Genomic DNA, 17,004 nt, shown 5'->3' on the forward strand with positions numbered 1-17,004 from the left:
ATCATCTACTGACTTTGCATCTCATTCAGAATAAATGCCCCAATCCTTAAAATGTCAAATAAGACCCATCATGATTGGCACCCTATTACTTCTCTCTTACCCCTCTGCCCCTGGCTCACTCTGCTCCAGGCTCACTGGCTTCCTGACTGTTCCTAGAAGATACCAAGTACCCTCCTGCCATGGTGCTTTTGGACTTGCTCTTCCCTTTTCCAGGAACACCCCAAACTCCAACCCCACCCCATATCTGTGTGGCTCATTTCGCACCTCCTTCACCTTATCAACAAAGAGGTCCTTCACCACCCTATTTAGAACAACAAATACCATGCCCTCCAGGTTCCTCTTCCCAATTTTATTTTTCTTCAAAGACCTTATTACTCCTCAACATTAAATAAGTAAATAAACAGACATGTTTGTTCATTCACTTACTGCCCATGTTCCCCATTTAGAATGTAAGTTCCATTAAAGCAAGGTTTTTTTTTTAGTCTATTTTGCATATGGCTGAACTTCCAGTGCCCAGAGTAGTTTCTGGCATATAATAGTCACATAAATGGTCAGAATAACATACACCTGTCGATGAATGAATAAACAAACAAAGGAACAATTAGACCATAGTTGATTCACAGCCAAGCACCACCTGTGCTGAAGGCAGAAGACACATGGAGAGCTTTAGAGAATGCCCACATCTGCCTGGCCAGCTCCTGGGTACACAAGTTGCTCTGGAAATTCTCCTGAGTGCAACGTGATGGCAGTTAGACTTGAGGGTCTTGGGTCACTCTTGTCTTCAGCCCAGGGGACACAGCATTGCTCCATGAAAAGCATAAGCTTTAGTACCCAGAGACTGGTGTTAAAGCCCACGAACTGTTTGGATGATTCTGGACAAGTCACTTAACCACATTGAGTCTTGGTTTCCTTATCTGTAAAACAAAAACAATATCAGTTATTTTTCATAACAGATGCAATAAAGATTAAATGAGGTAACATATGGAAACAATGATCTGTAAATTATAAAGGGGTAAATAAAAATAAAGGTTATAATTATATAAGAAAACAACCTTGATTTGAGCCTACTTAGTAATTAAAGCAGAGTCACATATCCAGTGTAATTGATGGGTACCTGATTAGTCATATAAATGGCCAAAATGACTGGTTGGTTATTGCTGTGAGACTTAACTGGCCTAAAAGGGGAGGCAACTGGGAAATTTTTTAGTACCCACAAGTGGTGGGTACTCTACATTCATTATTTCATTTTATCCTAATAAAAATTCATGGGAGGTAAGTATTACAGAAGTCACATTAAAGTGATAAGTGAGGTTCAGAGAGTTTAAGTAACTTGCCAAAACTCCCTTGGTCAGGTAGCTAGGAATTACAAGGCCATTTCCAAATCACCAAGTCATGTTCTTGGACTTTAAAAATTAAAACTCCCTACCAGTGATTTTTAAATGTGTTAAAGACAGGTTGTCCATATAAAATGTAGATGAAAGGGATATTACAGAAGAATATGAAATATTTCATCAAAATTCATAGAAAATGAGAAAATCCTGATACAAAAGGATACATACTCTTTGATTCCATTGAGATGAAATTCTAGAACAGACAAAAGCTGTGGTGATAAAATCAAAATAGTGATTAATTCATGTGTGTTGGGTGTGGGGGACAGGGATTGATTGGGAAGGGGCTATGGGAACTTAATAGGGAGATAGAAATCTCTTTCACCTTGATAATGGGTTATATGGTGTATATATTTGTCAAAACTCATCAAACTGTATACTTAAGACCTGTGCATTTCACTGGACATAAATTGTTGTCTTAGTGTGTTCTGGCTGCTTTAATACTGGTAGCTTATAAACTACTGAAATTTATTTCTCACATTTCTGAAGGCTGGAAGTCCACAGTGCTAGCATAGTCGAGTTCTGATGAAGGTCTGCTTATGGGCGGCCGACTTCTGGTTAGGTCCTCACATGGTGGAAGGGGCAAGGGAGCTCTCTCTGGGGTCTCTTTTATAAGGGTATTAATCTCATTCATAAGGGCTCTATGAATTTGAGGGGGGATACAAAATCATTCAGACCATAGCAATTGAATTTTTAAGGTTTAAAGTCATGGAAAATTGATTTTTTTTAGGCTTGGAACCCGAGTGAAAGGTAAAGGTACTGTTTTAAGGACTTTTATTAAACCTCAGGAAAATCCAGTGATGTAGTTTGGAAATCTAACTCATCTCCAAGATGAAGAAGTTGAAACAATATACAGTAATTTTTATGGTCCACACAGTCAAGAGGGGTGGAGCTAGGATTCAAACCCTAGTGGGATGTAATTAACCCCCCACTACAGCTGTCTCTGAAGATGGCTTGTTATGACAACAATGAAGCTGGAAAAGGGAAGTTTGGGTTCATTTTTTCCAAATATATACCAAGTCTTTAGCCTCAGCATCATGTGGATAAACAGAATACATGAATACTTAGTAGCCAGTCCAGACCTTATTCAAAGAGGTGCCTTAGTAGGAAATTACAAGGAAAAATGATAATCTGTGACCCATAGGGATAGAAATGATTAGATTGTGTCTCTTATACTACAATACATCTTATTTGTTTCTTCATATTTTACCTTACTTAAAAATTTTAAAAAACATTTAATCTTATCTTCATAGGAATAAATAAGCATATGGCTTTGAGTTGTAACAAAGAATGAACATTATATTGAATAGCCACCATAACCAAGATTAAAATCATTTCAAATGAACCCCATTTAAAACTAATGTGGAAGCTTTAGCCACATTGTATCATGTGGCCTATTTTCAATACACCTCCCTTTGTACAATAGCTTTGATTTAACGTGGGAGAAGAGGCAAGAATAAAAATGTCTCAGAATAGATAGGAGCCTTATGGAACATTATTCCCCTAAAGTCCCTTCCTTTAATGACTGAATTCACTACATCTTCCTTAGAAAGGCAAAATGGTAGGTAATTTCAATTCAAAAAACCATGCAGAACATAGCCAACTTAGCAGTCACAAAAAAGAATTCAGAGGAAGCAGGGAAGATATTAACCACCATAACGAAACAACAGAAGATAAATAATAGAATCTCGCTTACCACACAGGCCTCTAACTATAGGGAATAAAACTTCCTTGATATTTTTCTCAAATGAGACATTAAACAGAAAGGCCTTGGAAGAGAGAAGCATTTATTTGGGTGAAAGAAACATAAAATAGTTACATGATATAAATAATGGTAATACTAAAGAACATAACTGGCTCATGCAAGCAAAAACTTTTGCAAAACCTCTAAACTACAGTGCAGAGGAGTTCAGGTTTGTTACAGGAGGCCTTAAAACAGTGCTGTCCACTAGAACTTTCTGTGATGGTAGAAATGTTCTTTATCTGTTCTGTCCAATGTGGTAGCTGCAAGCCACATGTGGCTAGTTGAGCACTTAAAATGTGGCTAGTGTGACTGAGGAACTGAAGTTTTAATTTTATTTAAGTTTAATTAATTTAAATTTAAATAACCAAATGTGGCTAATGGTCATTGTATTGGACAGTACAGCATGGTTTCAAAGAAATAAACATTTGAGACTAAACCCCATCAGGGGTTTCAAAGAAATCCCTGATGACTCTGTCATTTCCCAAACTGACTTTTGAACGTTAATCAGTCTGTATGGTTTAAAGAGTTCAATTTGTTGTAGACACCTGCTGTTCCCAGGGGTGAAACTTATAGCCATGTCTGATGAAGGTTTGCCTCATAGTAATGAAATGGATTGTGACATTCAGAAACACTCTCACTCCTCACCTTGGCCCATGAGATTCCCAGAGTATGGCCTTACACAGAGTTGATGTAGTCCTTTACCTGATTCTTAGATTCTAAACCAAGAAAATAAAAAGGTCTCTGATGGGTTTCTTGGGAAGAAAATAAAATTGGTCTGACAGCCTGGCCTCTCTTCAGCAAGAGCTTGTTGCTGTTCTTAATAGATTTCTTCCATGTGGCCAGCTCTGCCACATGCTATAATGCTATAGCATTATAATCCTCTAACTTTCTATCCTCTACCAAATAAATTTAGTCCTTGGTAGAAACCACCCATGGAGTCTATGTGGTGAAATTCACTTCAACTAACCAAAGCATTAAGCTTTTGTTATGAAGATCACAAATTTAGCTAAAGATGGAATGCAGATTTCATTTAATCAACTGGTAATAACTGCCTGGAGCAGTTATTAATAATAAATTAATAATATCCCTAATCTTACATATAGAAAACCCTTAAGACTTCACCAAGAAACTATTAGAACTAATAAATGAATCTAGTAAAGTTACAGGATAGAAAATCAACATACAGAAGTCAGTTCCATTTCTATACACTAACAAAGAACTATCTGAAAGAGAAATAAGGAAAATCACATTTACAAGAGCATCTAACAATAAAATACTTAAGAATAAATTTAACCAAGGAGGTGAAAACTCTGTACTCCTAAAGTTATAACACACTGATGAAAGAAATTGATGAAGAGGCAAGTAAATGGAAAAATACCCTATGCCCATACATCAGAATAATAATATTATTAAATATTATTATTAATAAAATGTTCACACTACCCAAAGACATCTATAGATTCAATGCAATCCCTATCAAAATTCCAATGAAATTTTTCACAGAAATAGATACTTCAATCCTAAAATTTGTGTGGAACCACAAAAGTCCCCCAGTAGCCAAAACAATCATGAGAAAGAAGAACACAGCTGAAGGCATTACATTTTCTGTTTCAAACTATATTACAAAACTATGGTAATAAGAACAGTAAGTTAGTGGCATAAAAACAGACACCCAGACCAATCGAACAGAATCAAGAGTCCAGAAATAAACCCACACATATACCATCAACTAATATTTGACAAACCAAGAATATTCAATGGGGAAATTATATTCATATAGAGAAGAATGAATTTGGATTTGTATCTTACACAACTCAGAAATATTAACTCAAAATGGATTAAAAACTTACATTAAGACCTGAAACCATAAAACTCCTGGAAGAAAACATAAGAAAAGCCTCCTTGGCATTGGCCCTGGCAATGATTTTTTGGATATGACACAAAAACCACAAGTAACAAAAACAATAAACAACAAGTGGGACTACATCAAACTATAAAAAGCTTCTGCACAGCAAAGGAAACAATCAACAAATTGAAAGGGCAACCTACAGAATGGGAGAAAATATTTGTAAGCCTCTGAGAAGGGGTTAATATCATAATTACATAAGGAACCCATACAATTCAATAGCAATGAGACAAATAATCTGATTTTAAAATGGACAAAGACTTGAATAGACATTTTTCCAAACAAGACACACTAACGGCTAGCAGGTATATAAAAATGTACTCAACATCACTAATCACAGGGAAATGTAAATCAAAACCACAAAGAGATATCACCTCACAATTGTTAGATTGGTTATCATCAAAAAGCCAAGAGATAACAAGTGCTGTTGAGGATAAGGAGAAATCACTGTGCACTGCTCATAGGAATGTAAACTGGTACAGTTACTACAAAAAAAGATGAAGTTTCCTCAAAAAATTAAAAATATAACTATTGTATGATCCAGAAATCTGACTTCTGGGTATATATTGGAAGGAAAAGAAATCACTATCTTGAAGGGATATCTTCAATCCTATGTTCATTGCAGCATTAATTATAGCCAAGAAATGGAAACTACCTGTCTGTCAATGGATAGACAGATGCATAAAGAAAATGTTCTGTGTGTATATATATATATGCGATGGAATATTATTCAGTCATAAAAGAAGGAAACCTTGACGTTTGCTGTAATGTGAATAACACTTGAGATCATTATGCTAAATAAAATAAGTCTAACAGAGAAAAACAAATACTGTATGATCCTTATACAGTATCCTTATAAATACTTATATGTGGAATCTAAAAAAGCTGAACTCATAGAAAAAGTAGATTGATGGTTGCCAGGAGTTGGGGGGTGGGGGAAATGGGGGTATATTGGTCAAAAGGTGTAAACTTTCAGTTACATGGTAAATAAGTTCTGGGGGGTTAATGTACAGCATGGTGATTACAGTTAACAATATTGTATACTTGAAAAAAACAATAATGTCCTGAGGTGCCTTGAAGTGCACTTAGGTTTAGTGGAAAATCATGCTGTAATCATTTAGTAATATTTTCCATGGGCTCACAAATGGGGACTTGTGGCTTCTGAGCTGTCTATCTGCCACCCCTATGTGAGCCAATGTAGTGATACACAGTTGAGGAAAACATAATCTAAACACATTTGCCACTAAATATCCAACAAGAGAGCACTATAGATGTAACAGAGCACAGAGATAATATAGATCAATTGCAACGGGAATAATTGTGGCTGGCATCATGGAAGAGGTGGCATTTGAGCTGGATTTTGAAAGATGCATGGATTGTAGAGTGATAATGTGGAGGCATTACTGACAATAACAGACACAGGGATGCACAGCATGTCAGAGGAAGGGCAGATGTGTGACAAAGGTAGAAGGAGGTACACTGAAAGATACTGCTGAAAAGACAACATGGAGCCAAATCCATAAAGGCTTTGGATGTCATGCTACAGAACTTTTTTAAAAAATGAATTTATTACTTACTTACTTATTTATTTATTTTTGGCTGTGTTGGGTCTTCGTTGCTGTGCACGGGCTTTCTCTAGTTGCGGTGAGTGGGGACTATTCTTTATTGCAGTGTGCGGGCTTCTCATTACGGTGGCTTCTCTTGTTGTGGAGCACGGGCTCTAGGCATGCAGACTTCAGCAGTTGCAGCACATGGGCTCAGTAGTTGTGGCTCACAGGCTCTAGAGTGCAGACTCAGTAGCTGTGGGGCACAGGCTTAGTTGCTCTGCAGCATGTGGGATCTTCCCGACCCAGGGCTCGAACCCATGTCACTGCATTAGAAGGTGGATTCTTATCCACTGTTCCACCAGGGAAGTCCCAGAACTTGTTTTGTAGTGATAGGTAACCAGCAAAAAATTTTGAGCAAAGCTGTAGCATGGTCAGATCTGTATTTAAGAAGACAAGTTAGACTGCCATGAGCAGGATGGGTAGGTGAAACAAGACATCAAATGTAGCAGGACATTCTATTAATTTTCTGGTAATATACGCTTCAAAAATTGAGTTCAGAGGTCTTCTTATAACCATGACTGCTGGTTGCCAACCCAACGACCATTTTCTCTTCTTTATTAGTTTATAAAATCTTACTGTTGTTCAGGCAGGAAAATGCACAAAGAAGTTGGGCCTTTCACCTTACTTCAGGAATTGAATCATTGTTGGTCCATAAGATTCATTGCTTTTTGCTAGAGATTTTTTTCAATAGGCACAGAAAAGGCATTCAACAAAATTCAGTGTATGTGCATGATAACTTTTGGAGGTGACGTATATGTTTATTACCTTGATTGTGGTTTCATAGGTGTATGCATATGTTCAAATTCATCAAATTTTATACATTAAACGTGTTTTTTTGTATACCAACTATATTTCAGTAAAGTTGTTTAGAAAAACTCTTGTCAAAGCAGGAATAGAAATGAGTTTCCCCCATCCAATAAAAGCTGTCAACAAAAATGTGTAACTAATGTTTTCCCTAATAGTGAAATACCGAATGCTTCCACCCCAAGATTGGGAGCAAGGCAAAGATGTCTGCTCTCACAACTTTTACTAAACATTGTCCTTAAGGTCTTAGTTGTTCACTAAAGCAAGAAAATAAGTAAAAAGCGTAAAGTTTAGAAGGAAGAAGTAAAACTGTCTTTATTCACAGTCAACAGACTATATGTAAGAAATGTTTTAAATAATCTACTAAAAAACTGGTAGAACGAATAAATGAATTAACAAAGTCACAGAAAGAAAACAAGATCAATATACAAAAATCAATTGTATTTCTATATTTTAGAAATAAACATTTGGAAGATAGTCTTAAAAATACCATTTAAAGTATATAAGCCAAAAGCATTGAAAGCAGGGATTCAAACAGATATTTGTACATCCATGCTCATAGCAGCGTTATTCACAATAGCCAAAAAGTGGAAGAAACCCAAGTATCCATTCCAATGATAAATGAATAGATAAATAAAATAGGACATATGCATACAATATAATATTATTCAGTCTTAAAAGGAAGGAAATTCTGACACATGTTACAACATGGATGAACCTTGAGGACATTATGCTAAGTGAGATAAGCCACTCACAGAAGGACAGATATTGTATGAGTCCACTTACAGGAGGGACCTAGAGGAGAAGTTACAGGACTCAAATTCATAGAGATAGACAGTACAATGGTGGTTTCCAAGAGCTGGGGGAAGGAGGAACTGGGGATTATTGTGTAAAGGGTACAAAGTTTCAGTTTGGGAAGATGAAAAGCGTTCTGGAGATGGATGGTAGCAATGGATGCACAACAGTGAGAACATACTTAATACCACAGACCTGTACCTTAAAAATAGTTAAAATGAAAAAATTTTATGTTATGTATACTTTACCATAATTTTTAACTTCTTTAAAAATATCATTAACAGGTCTAAAGGAGGGCCTCTGGAGGCTGCAGTTCTGGAGTTTGGAGGTATCCAGTGTTCTGCTTATGCCTCTGGACCGTCTCCAGCTCAGCATTGCATCTCCTCATTCAGTTGTCTCACTATCCCCAGTGGTGTTCAAGGATTCACACTTTTTCCACAGTGCAGTGCTAACCATGGCAAGATGTGGCCGAATAGGTCTGCTAATGACAGCCTGACCTCATGTGTCAAGGTCCTGAATGCTCTTCCTGCTACCTTGTGCATTTATTGATTCTTTGGAGACACCTCATAGCTGCCATGTGGATGACAGGCTCTTGGTGTTCCAGCCAGGCATCAGGGCTGGGCCCCTGAGGTGGGAGAGCCAAGTAAAGGACATTGGTCCACCAGAGACCTCCCAGTTCCACGTAATATCAAATGGCGAAAAACTCCCAGAGACCTCCATCTCAATGCCAAGACCCAGCATCACTCAACAACCAGTAAGCTACAGTGCTGGACACCCTATGCCAAACAACTAGCAAGACAGGAACACAACCCCACCCATTAGCAGAGAGGCTGCCTAAAATCATAATAGGGTGACAGACACCTCAAAACACAACACCCGACGTGGACCTTCACACCAGAAAGAAGAGATCCAGCCTCATCCACCAGAACATAGGCACTAGTCCCCTCCACCAGGAAGCCTATGAAACCCACTAAATCAACCTAAGCCACTGGGGGCAGACACTAAAAACAACGGTAACTATGAACCTAGAGCCTGCGAGAAAGAGACCTGAAACACAGGAAGTTAAGCAAAATGAGGAGACAAAGAAAATCAGCAGATGAAGCAGCAAGGTAAAAACCCACCAGACCTAACAAATGAAGAGGAAATAGGCAGTCTACCTGAAAAAGAATTCAGAATAATGAGAGTAAAGATGATCCAAAATCCTGGAAATAGAATAGAGAAAATACAAGAAACGTTAAACAAGAACCTAGAAAAACTAAACAGCAAACAAAAAATCATGAACAGCGAATAAACAAAATTAAAAATCCTCTGGAAGGGATCAATAGCAGAATAACTGAGGCAGAAAAACGGATAAGTGACCTGGAAGATAAAAGAGTGGAAATAACTACTGCAGAGCAGAATGAAGAAAAAAGAATGAAAACAATTGAGGACAGTCTCAGAGACAACTGGGACAATACTAAACACACCAACATTTGAATTATAGGGGTCTCAGAAGAAGAAGAGAAAAAGAAAGGGACTGAGAAAATATTTGAAGAGATTATAGTTGAAAACTTCCCTAATATGGGAACGGAAATAGTTAATCAAATCCAGGTAGCACAGAGAGTCCCATACAGGATAAATCTAAGGAGAAACTAACTGACACATATTAATCAAACTATCAAAAATTAAATACAAAAAAAATTTTTAAATAGCAAGGGAAAAACAACAAATAATATACAAGGGAATCCCCATAAGGTTAACAGCTGATCTTTCAGCAGAAACTCTGCAAGCAAGAAGGGAGTGGCAGGACATATTTAAAGTGATGAAAGGGAAAAACCTACAACCAAGATTACTCTATGCAGAAAGGATCTCATTCAGATTTGACAGAGAAATTAAAACCTTTACAGACAGGCAACAACTAAGAGAATTCAGCACCACCAAACCTGCTTTACAACAAATGCTAAAGGAATTTCTCGGCAGGAAACACAAGGGAAAGAAAAGACCTACAATAATAAACCCAAACAATTAAGAAAATGATAATAGGAACAGACATATCGAAAATTACCTTCAATGTAAATGGATTAAATGCTCCAACCAAAAGACACAGACTGGCTGAATGGATACAAAACAAGACCCATATATATGCTGTCTACAAGAGACCCACTTCAGACCTAGGGACACATACAGACTGAAAGTGAAGGGATGGAAAAAGATATTCCATGCAAATGGAAAGCAAAAGAAAGCTAGAGTAGCAATTCTCATATCAGAAAAAATAGACTTTAAAACAAAGCCTATTACAAGAGACAAAGTAGGACACTACATAATGATCAAGGGATAAATCCAAGAAGAAGATATAACAATTGTAAATATTTATGCACCCAACATAGGAGCACCTCAATCCATAAGGCAAATACTAACAGCCATAAAAGAGGAAATCAATAGTACCACAATTATAGTAGAGAACATTAACACCCCACTTTCCCCATTGGACAGATATCCAAAATGAAAATAAATAAGGAAACACAAGCTTTAAATGATACATTAAACAAGATGGACTTAATTGATATTTATAAGACATTCCATCCAAAAACAACAGAATACACATTTTTCTCAAGTGCTCATGGAACATTCTCCAGGATAGATCATATCTTGAGTCACAAATCAAGCATTGGTAAATTTATTAAAATTGAAATCATATCAAGTACCTTTTCTGACCACAACGTTATGAGATTAGATAACAAAAACAGGAAAAAAATCTGTACCAAATACAAGCACATGGAGGATAAACAATACACTACTTAACAACCAAGAGATCACAGAAGAAATCAAAGAGGAAATCAAAAAATACCTTGAAACAAATGACAATGAAAACACGACAACCCAAGACCTATGGCATGCAGCAAAAGCAGTTCTAAGAGGGAAGTTTATAGCAAAACAATGATACCTTAAGAAACAAGAAACATCTCAAATAAACAACCTAACCTTACACTTAAAGCAATTAGAGAAAGAACAAAAGAACCCCAAAGTTAGCAGAAGGAAAGAAATCATAAAGATCAGATCAGAAATAAATGAAAAAGAAACGAGGTAAATGATAGCAAAGATCAATAACACTAAAAGCTGGTTCTTTGAGAAGATAAACAAAATTGAAAAACCATTAGCCAGATTCATCCAGAAAAAAAGGGAGAAGACTCAAATCAATAGAATTAGAAATGAAAAAGGATAAGTAACAACTGAAACTGCAGATATACAAAGGATCATGAGAGATTACTACAAGCAACTCTATGCCAATCAAATGGACAACCTGGAAGAAATGGACAAATTCCTGGAAATGCACAACCTTCTGAGACTGAACCAGGAAGAAATAGAAAATATGAATAGACCATTCACAAGCACTGAATTTGAAACTGTGATTAAAAATCTTCCAACAAATAAAAGCCCAGGACCAGATGGCTTCACAGGTGAATTCTATCAAACATTTAGAGAAGAACTAACACCTATCCTTCTCAAACTCTTCCAAACTATAGCAAAGGGAGGATCACTCCCAAACTCATTCTATGAGGCCACCATCACCCTGATACCAGCAGCAGGCAAAGATGTCACAAAAAAAGAAAACTACAGACCAATACCACTGATAAACATAGATGCAAAAATCCTCAACAAAATACTAGCAAACAGTATCCAACAGCACATTAAAAGGGTCACACACCATGATCAAGTGGGGTTTATCCCAGGAATGCAAGGATTCTTCAATATACGCAAATCAATCAATGTGATACACAATATTAAAAAACTGAAGGAGAAAAACCAAATGATCTTCTCAAGAGATGCAGAAAAAGCTTTTGACAAAATTCAACCCACATTTATGATAAAACCCCTCCAGAAAGTAGGCATAGAGGGAACTTTCCTTAACATAATAAAGGCCATATATGACACCCACAGCCAACATCGTCCTCAGTGGTGAAAAACTGAAACCATTTCCACTAAGCTCAGGAACAAGACAAGGTTTCCCACTCTCACCACTATTATTCAACATAGTTGTGGAACTTTTAGCCACAGAAATTAGAGAAGAAAAAGAAATGCAAATCAGAAAAGAAAAAGTAAAGCTGTCACTGTTTGCATATGACATGATACTATACATAGAGAAACCTAAAGATGCTACCAGAAAACTACTAGAGCTAATCAATGAATTTGGTAAAGTAGCAGAATAAAAAATTAATGCACAGAAATCTCTTGCATTCCTATACACTAATGATGAAAAATCTGAGAGAGAAATTAAGAAAACACTCCCACTTACCATTGCAACTAAAAGAATAAAATATCTAGGAATAAACCTACCTAAGGAGACAAAAACCTGTATGCAGAAAATTATAAGATACTGATGAAAGAAATTAAAGATGATACAAAGAGATAGAGAGATAATACCATGTTCTTGCATTGGAAGAACCAACATTGTGAAAATGACTCTACTACCCAAAGCAATGTACAGATTCAATGCAATCCCTATCAAACTACCACTGGCATTTTTAACAGAACTAAAACAAAGAACTTCACAATTTGTATGGAAACACAAAAGACCCTGCATAGCCAAAGCAATCTTGAGAAAGAAAAACAGAGCTGGAGGAATCAGGCTCCCTGACTTCAGACTATGCTACAAAGTTACAGTAATCAGGACAGTATGGCACTGGCACAGAAACAGAAATATAGAACAATGGAACAAGATAGAAAGCCCAGAGATAAACCCATGCACATATGGTCACCTTATCTTTGATAAAGGAGGCAAGAATATACAGTGGAGAAAAGACAGCCTCTTCAATAAGTGGTGCTGGGAAAACTGGACAGCTACATGTAAAAGAATGAAATTAGAACACTCCCTAACACCATACACAAAAATAAACTTAAATGGTTTAAAGACCTAAATGTAAGGTGAGAGACCATCAAACTCTTAGAGGAAAACATAGGCAGAACACTCTATGACATAAATCGTAGCAAGATCCTTTTTGAGCCCCCTCTAGAGAAATGGAAATAAAGACAAAAATAAACAAATGGCACCTAATGAAACTTAAAAGCTTTTGCACAGCAAAGGAAATCATAAACAAGACGAAAAGACAACCCTCAGAATGGGAGAAAGTTTTTGCAAATGAAGAAACTGACAAAGGATTAATCTCCAAAATTTACAAGCAGCCCATGCAGCTCAATATCAAAAAAACAAACAACTCAATCCAAAAATGGGTAGAAGACCTAAATAGATATTTCTCCAAAGAAGATATACAGATTGTCAACAAACACATGAAAGAATGCTCAACATCATTAATCATGAGAGAAATGCAAATCAAAACTACAATGTGATATCATCTCACACTGGTCAGAATGGCCATCATCAAAAAATCTAGAAACAATTAATGCTGGAAAGGGTGTGGAGAAAACGGAACCCCCATACACTGTTGGTGGGAATGTAAATTCATATAGCCACTCTGGAGAATAGTATGGAGGTTCCTTAAAAAACTAAAAATAAAACTACCATAGGCCCCAGCAATCCCACTGCTGGGCATATACCCTGAACAAACCGTAATTCATAAAGAGTCATGTACCACAATGTTCATTGCAGCTCTATTTACAATAACCAGCACATGGAATCAACTGAAGTGTCCATCAACAGATGAATGGATAAAGAAGATGTGGCACATATATACAATGGAATATTACTCAGCCATAAAAAGAAATGAAGTCGAGTTATTTATAGGGAGGTGGATGGACCTAGAGTCTGCCATACAGAGTGAAGTAAGTCAGAAAGAGATAAACAAATACCATGTCCTAACACATATACATGGAATCTAAAAAAAAAAAAAAAAAAAGGTCACGAAGAACCTAGGGGCAAGATGGGAATAAAGATGCAGACCTACTAGAGAATGAACTTGAGGACACGGGGAGGGGGACAGATAAGCTGGGACAAAGTGAGAGAGTGGTAGTGTATATATGAACATATATACACTATCAAATCTAAAATAGATAGCTAGTGGGAAGCAGTCACATAGCACAGAGAGATCAGCTCAGTGCTTTGCGACCAGCTGGAAGGGTGGGAGGGAGGGAGACGCAAGAGGGAGGAGATATGGGGATATATGTTTATGTATAACTGATTCACTTTGTTATAAAGCAGAAACTAACACACCATTGTAAAGCAATTATACTCCAATAAAAATGTTTAAAAATATCATTAACAGAAGGGCACAAACACACACACACACACACACACACACACATAATTTAACAAATGACATGCAAGTCCTATACACCAAAGCCCTATATGCAAAACATAGCTGAGCAAAATTATAGAAGGCCAAAGTAAATGGAGCAAAAAAAAAATGTTGGAGGGGCTTCCCTGGTGGCGCAGTGGTTGAGAGTCTGCCTGCCAGTGCAGGGGACACGGGTTCGAGCCCTGGTCTGGGAGGATCCCACATGCCGCGGAGCAACTGGGCCCGTGAGCCACAACTACTGAGCCTGCGCGTCTGGAGCTTGTGCTCCACAGCAAGAGAGGCTGCGACAGTGAGAGGCCCGCACACCGCGATGAAGAGTGGCCCCCGCTCGCTGCAACTAGAGAAGGCCCACACACAGAAACTTAGACCTAACACAGCCAAAAATAAATAAATAAATTAAAAAAAAAATGTTGGAAACTCATCCTACCTGATTTCAAGACTTATTATAAAGGTACCGTAATCAAGACAGTGTGGTATTGGTAAGGATAAATAGATTAGTAGAACAGATTAGAAAGCCCAGAAATGGACCACACATTTATAGTCAATTGATTGGAACAAAAGAGCTAAGGCAATTCAACTGGGAGAAAGAAAGTCTTTTTAATAAAGGGTGCTGGTATAACTGGAAAAGTACACGGAAAAATATTAACATGAGATGAATTATAAACCTAAATACAACAGTTTAAACTATAAAGTTTCTAGGAGACACACATATGGTCTGGGTGGTAGCCCAAGAATTTGCATTTCAGACAAGTTTCCCAGATGATGTGCAGGCTGCTGGCCCAGGGACCACATTTTAACATTGTTTTTTAACAGTGTGGAGCAAGAAAAAAAAGTGATAACATTTTTTTTTTCACTCAACTCTTCCCCTTGAATAATTAGAAAGTAAAATAGTAACTTCTTAGTAATAAATTGAAACTATTAATAATTTAGGATTAAGTAGAAATGGTAGAAGCTGTGAAGAAATATCTTTTTCAGCCATGTTGAATTTAGGACTAGGAAATAACAGTTTTTTGAGAAGCCTAACTGGATACGGTATACCAAGAGAAATTTACTGCCTTAACCCAAAGAAAAATAGTCGTGCATATAATATGTACCCTTGCTTATGTGCCCAACACGAAGATAAGATATTCAAGTACATTTCAGCCTGGCAGCCCATTCTGCTAGGTCATGCTCCATGATGAAATGTCATTGCCATTTCCCTGAATTAGAAAAAAGCCTTCCGTATGGAGACTTCCCTAATGTTCTTCTGTGATTTGCCATTACAATCACTCTCCATGTCATGCTTCTTTTTGCTTTTTTTTTTTTTTTTTTTTTGCGGTACGCGGGCCTCTCACTGCTGTGGCCTCTCCCGCCGCGGAGCACAGGCTCCGGACGCGCAGGCCCAACGGCCATGGCCCACGGGCCCGGCCTCTCTGCGGCACGCGGGATCCTCCCAGACCGGGGCACGAACCCGCGCCACCCACATCGGCAGGCGGACCCTCAACCACTGGGCCACCAGGGAAGCCCTCTTTTTGCTATTTTCTTTGAAGTTTTAGCCAGGCAGTTTGCAGCTAGTACATATTCCTTAGAGCAGTAAACAAGCTTTAAACAAATAGGTAGCATCAAGGAATTTTGGAGCTTTATAAAGGGGACCTTACAGATGACGATCTTACAGAGAGGCAGAGAGAGTGCAAGGCTTTAGAGCATGGGCTATAGAGTTTGGCAGCTCTGAGTTAAAATCCTGCTCTACCATTTAACTAGGAAGGATTTCTAGAGCAGTTTCTTCAACCATTTAAGGTCTCAGTTTTCTCACATGTAAGAAGAGACAATCTCTTGTGAAGATTAAATGGGACAATATGTAGAAAGTACTCAGCCCCTTGCTTGAGCCTAGTGTGAGTAACTATTGTAAGTATAATTGGGATAGTATCTTAAACCATATAAATGTGCATTTCTCCTTTGTATTTCCATATGAAGCATCTCCTTAACCAGTATAAAGCATTAATCTGGGGAAGGGGATGGCCAGGGAGTATGGAGTAGAAAGGGAAAGAAAAGACAATTAGGAGATTTATTGCAGAAACATAAAGAAAATAATTAAGATTCTAGCAGGCAACAAAAATGTTTTTGAGCACAAACTGAGAGAGAGAGAGAGAGAGAGAGAGAGAGACGAAAACTGAGGTGCTGAGCATTTTATTTGAGAGACTGAGTGTTGACCTAAAGGGGCCACGTGGTAGGTTTCTTGCCAAACTGATTGCTGTCATGCCTCTCTTTGTATCCAAGCCCTTTGCACCATGACTTTGCATGCCTCCATCAGGTGAATGGTCCAGCAGACTAAACAACAAGTGCAAAGACACTGAGGCAAGAAGGAGCTTGACAGTGTTCAAGAAACACAGAGAAGGCCAGTGTGATTGGAGTGCAGGGAGAGGGACTGGGGAATGATAGAAAGTGAAGTCAGAGAGAGGACAACACCAGATCATACACAGCCTTTGAGACTAGAAATCTCTGGCAACAGTAGAAGGAAAAGCCCAAATCACTGTGGCCTGCTTATACATGA

At 37.7% G+C, this 17,004-nt stretch overlaps 1 long non-coding RNA gene across 3 annotated transcripts in view; it reads right to left on the minus strand.

Moving 5' to 3' along the window:
- Positions 1 to 334: 334 nt before the first annotated feature.
- The window catches only part of LOC109549825 (uncharacterized), a 109,987-nt gene continuing 93,317 nt past the window's right edge, over positions 335 to 17,004 (minus strand). For all 3 annotated transcript variants that reach the window (XR_012331346.1, XR_012331347.1, XR_012331348.1), the window contains 2 exons: positions 6,620 to 7,022; positions 335 to 914 (listed from right to left, as the gene is read on the minus strand). This is a non-coding gene — a long non-coding RNA (uncharacterized lncRNA). The remainder of the gene's footprint in view (positions 915 to 6,619; positions 7,023 to 17,004) is intronic.

This window comes from Tursiops truncatus, chromosome 4, assembly GCF_011762595.2.
Source record: "Tursiops truncatus isolate mTurTru1 chromosome 4, mTurTru1.mat.Y, whole genome shotgun sequence".
Taxonomy (NCBI): domain Eukaryota; kingdom Metazoa; phylum Chordata; class Mammalia; order Artiodactyla; family Delphinidae; genus Tursiops; species Tursiops truncatus.